At 36.1% G+C, this 4,361-nt stretch overlaps 1 long non-coding RNA gene across 1 annotated transcript; it reads left to right on the top strand.

The window, feature by feature from the left end:
* Nucleotides 1-1,029: 1,029 nt before the first annotated feature.
* Nucleotides 1,030-3,251, top strand: LOC143904677 (uncharacterized). Its single transcript, XR_013259015.1, has 2 exons — nt 1,030-2,126; nt 3,102-3,251. It is a non-coding gene; the product is annotated as an uncharacterized LOC143904677 (long non-coding RNA).
* Nucleotides 3,252-4,361: the final 1,110 nt, after the last annotated feature.

Here is a 4,361-nt window from a genome sequence, read left to right as displayed (position 1 = left end):
AAAATCGGCAGTTCTCGCCGGAGTTCTGCAAAAGTTACAGCCCTCCAAAGGGTCACACCTCGAAAATTTCATAAGTCCCAAAAAGTATTTTTTTTTTCAAAAATCGGCAGTTCTCGCCGGAGTTCTGCAAAAGTTACAGCACTCCAAAAAATCACACCTCGAAAATTTCATAAGTCCCAAAAAGTATTTTTTTTTTGAAATCGGCAGTTCTTGCCGGAGTTCTGCAAAAGTTACAGCCCTCCAAAGGGTCATACCTCGAAAATTTCATAAGTCCCTAAAAGTATTTTTTTATTAATACGGCATTTCTCGCCGGAGTTCTGCAAAAGTTACAGTCCTCCAAAGGGTCACACCTCGAAAATTTCATGTATCAAAATGTATTTTTTTTTGGAAATCGGCAGTTCTCGCCGGAGTTCTGCAAAAGTTACAGCCCTCCAAAGGGTCACACCTCGAAAATTTCATAAGTCCCAAAAAGTATTTTTTTTTCAAAAATCGGCAGTTCTCGCCGGAGTTCTGCAAAAGTTACAGCCCTCCAAAGATTCACACCTCGAAAATTTCATAAGTCCCAAAAAGTATTTTTTTTTTAAAAATCGGCAGTTCTCGCCGGAGTTCTGCAAAAGTTACAGCCCTCCAAAGGGTCACACCTCGAAAATTTCATAAGTCCCAAAAAGTATTTTTTTTTTAAATCGGCAGTTCTCGCCGGAGTTCTGCAAAAGTTACAGCCCTCCAAAGGGTCACACCTCGAAAACTTCATAAGTCCCAAAAAGTTTTTTTTTTCAAAAATCGGCAGTTCTCGCCGGAGCTCTGCAAAAGTTACAGCCCTCCAAAGGGTCACAACTCAAAAACTTCATAAGTCCCAAAAAGTATTTTTTTTTTGGAAATCGACAGTTCTCGCCGGAGTTCTGCAAAAGTTACAGCCCTCCAAAAGGTCACACCTCGAAAATTTCATAAGTCCCAAAAAGTATTTTTTGGGGAAATCGGCAGTTCTCGCCGGAGTTCTGCAAAAGTTACAGCACTCCAAAGGATCACACCTCAAAAATTTCATAAGTCCCAAAAAGTATTTTTTTTTGGAAATCGGCAGTTTTCGCCGGAGTTCTGCAAAAGTTACAGCCCTCCAAAGGATCACACCTCGAAAATTTCATAAGTCCCAAAAAGTATTTTTTTGGGGGAAATCGGCAGTTCTCGCCGGAGTTCTGCAAAAGTACAGCCCTCCAAAGGGTCACACCTCGAAAATTTCATAAGTCCCAAAAAGTATTTTTTTTGGAAATCGGCAGTTCTCGCCGGAGTTCTGCAAAAGTTACAGTCCTCCAAAGGGTCACACCTCGAAAATTTCATGTCTCAAAAAGTATTTTTTTTTTAAATCGGCAGTTCTCGCCGGAGTTCTGCAAAAGTTACAGCCCTCCAAATGGTCACACCTCGAAAATTTCATAAGTCCCAAAAAGTATTTTTTTTTTTTGAAATCGGCAGTTTTCGCCGGAGTTCTGCAAAAGTTACAGTCCTCCAAAGGGTCACACCTCGAAAATTTCATGTATCAAAATGTATTTTTTTTTGGAAATCGGCAGTTCTCGCCGGAGTTCTGCAAAAGTTACAGCCCTCCAAAGGGTCACACTTTGAAAATTTCATAAGTCCCAAAAAGTATTTTTTTTCAAAAATCGGCAGTTCTCGGCGGAGTTCTGCAAAAGTGACAGCCCTCCAAAGTGTCACACCTCGAAAATTTTATAAGTCCCAAAAAGTATTTTTTTTTTCAAAAATCGGCAGTTCTCGCCGGAGTTCTGCAAAAGTTACAGCACTCCAAAGGGTCACACCTCGAAAATTTCATAAGTCCCAAAAAGTATTTTTTTTTTTTTGAAATCGGCAGTTCTTGCCGGAGTTCTGCAAAAGTTACAGCCCTCCAAAGGGTCACACCTCGAAAATTTCATAAGTCCCAAAAAGTATTTTTTTTTTAAATCGGCAGTTTTTGCCGGAGTTCTGCAAAAGTTACAGCCCTCCAAAGGGTCACACTTCAAAAATTTCATAAGTCCCAAAAAGTATTTTTTTTTTTTTTTGAAATCGGCAGTTCTCGCCGGAGTTCTGCAAAAGTTACAGCCCTCCAAAGGGTCACACCTCGAAAATTTCATAAGTCCCAAAAAGTATATTTTTTTTTAATATGGCATTTCTCGCCGGAGTTTTGCAAAAGTTACAGTCCTCCAAAGGGTCACACCTCGAAAATTTTATGTCTCAAAAAGTATTTTTTTTTGGAAATCGGCAGTTCTCGCCGGATTTCTGCAAAAGTTACAGTCCTCCAAAGGGTCACACTTTGAAAATTTTATAAGTCCCAAAAAGTATTTTTTTTTCAAAAATCGGCAGTTCTCGCCGGAGTTCTGCAAAAGTGACAGCCCTCCAAAGGGTCACACCTCGAAAATTTCATAAGTCCCAAAAAGTATTTTTTTTTTCAAAAATCGGCAGTTCTCGCCGGAGTTCTGCAAAAGTTACAGCCCTCCAAAGGGTCACACCTCGAAAATTTCATAAGTCCCAAAAAGTATTTTTTTTTTCAAAAATTGGCAGTTTTCGCCGGAGTTCTGCAAAATTTCATAAGTCCCAAAAAGTATATATATATATATTTTTTTTTTTTTTCAAAAATCGGCAGTTCTCGCCGGAGTTCTGCAAAATTTCATAAGTCCCAAAAAGTATTATTATTTTTTTTTTCAAAAATCGGCAGTTTTCGACGGAGTTCTGCAAAATTTCAAAAGTCCCAAAAAGTATTTTTTTTTTTTTTTAAATCGGCAGTTCTCGCCGGAGTTCTCCAAATTTCATAAGTCCCAAAAAGTTTTTTTTTTTTTTTTTTTTTTTTCAAAAATCGGCAGTTCTCGCCGGAGTTCTGCAAAATTTCATAAGTCCCAAAAATTTTTTTTTTTTTTTTTTTCAAAAATCAGCAGTTCTCGCCGGAGTTCTGCAAAATTTCATAAGTCCCAAAAAGTATTTTTTTTTTTTCAAAAATTGGCAGTTTTCGCCGGAGTTCTGCAAAATTTCATAAATCCCAAAAAGTATATATATATATTTTTTTTTTTTTTCAAAAATCGGCAGTTTTTGCCGGAGTTCTGCAAAATTTCATAAGTCCCAAAAAGTTTTTTTTTTTTTCAAAAATCGGCAGTTTTTGCCGGAGTTCTGCAAAATTTCATAAGTCCCAAAAAGTATTTTTTTTTTTTTTTTTTAATCGGCAGTTTTCGCCGGAGTTCTGCAAAATTTCATAAGTCCCAAAAAGTATTTTTTTTTTTTTCAAAAATCGGCAGTTCTCGCCGGAGTTCTGCAAAATTTCATAAGTCCCAAAAAGTATTTTTTTTTTCAAAAATTGGCAGTTTTCGCCGGAGTTCTGCAAAATTTCATAAGTCCCAAAAAGTATTTTTTTTTTTCAAAAATCGGCAGTTTTCGCCGGAGTTCTGCAAAATTTCATAAGTCCCAAAAAGTATTTTTTTTTTTCAAAAATCGGCAGTTCTCGCCGGAGTTCTGCAAAATTTCATAAGTCCCAAAAAGTATTTTTTTTTTTCAAAAATCGGCAGTTCTCGCCAGAGTTCTGCAAAATTTTATAAGTCCCAAAAAGTATTTTTTTTTTTTCAAAAATCGGCAGTTTTCGCCGGAGTTCTGCAAAATTTCATAAGTCCCAAAAAATATTTTTTTTTTTTTCAAAAATCGGCAGTTCTCGCCGGAGTTCTGCAAAATTTCATAAGTCCCAAAAAGTATTTTTTTTTTCAAAAATCGGCAGTTCTCGCCGGAGTTCTGCAAAATTTCATAAGTCCCAAAAAGTATTTTTTTTTTTCAAAAATCGGCAGTTCTCGCCGGAGTTCTGCAAAATTTCATAAGTCCCAAAAAGTATTTTTTTTTTCAAAAATCGGCAGTTCTTGCCGGAGTTCTGCAAAATTTCATAAGTCCCAATATTATTTTTTTTTCAAAAATCGGCAGTTCTCGCCGGAGTTCTGCAAAATTTCATAAGTCCCAAAAAGTATTTTTTTTTTTTTTTTTTTTCAAAAATCGTAGTTCTCGCTGGAGTTCTGCGAAAATTTCATAAGTCCCAAAAAGTATTTTTTTTTTCAAAAATCAGCAGTTTTCGCCGGAGTTCTGCAAAATTTCATAAGTCCCAAAAAGTATTTTTTGTTTTTTTTTTTAAATCGGCAGTTCTCGCCGGAGTTCTGCAAAATTTCATAAGTCCCAAAAAGTATTTTTTTTTTCAAAAATCGGCAGTTTTCGCCGGAGTTCTGCAAAATTTCATAAGTCCCAAAAAGTATTTTTTTTTTCAAAAATCGGCAGTTTTCGCCGGAGTTCTGCAATTCTAAATCTCAAAATTTTTTTTTTTTTTTTTTCGCAGTTCGCAATTTGCCAAAAATTTTTTT

Source organism: Temnothorax americanus, unplaced genomic scaffold (assembly GCF_048541705.1).
Source record: "Temnothorax americanus isolate GAGA-0224 unplaced genomic scaffold, ASM4854170v1 Scaffold554, whole genome shotgun sequence".
NCBI lineage: Eukaryota > Metazoa > Arthropoda > Insecta > Hymenoptera > Formicidae > Temnothorax > Temnothorax americanus.
The sequence above is the reverse complement of the archived record's forward strand: the minus strand, read 5'-3'. Positions and strand labels throughout refer to the sequence as shown.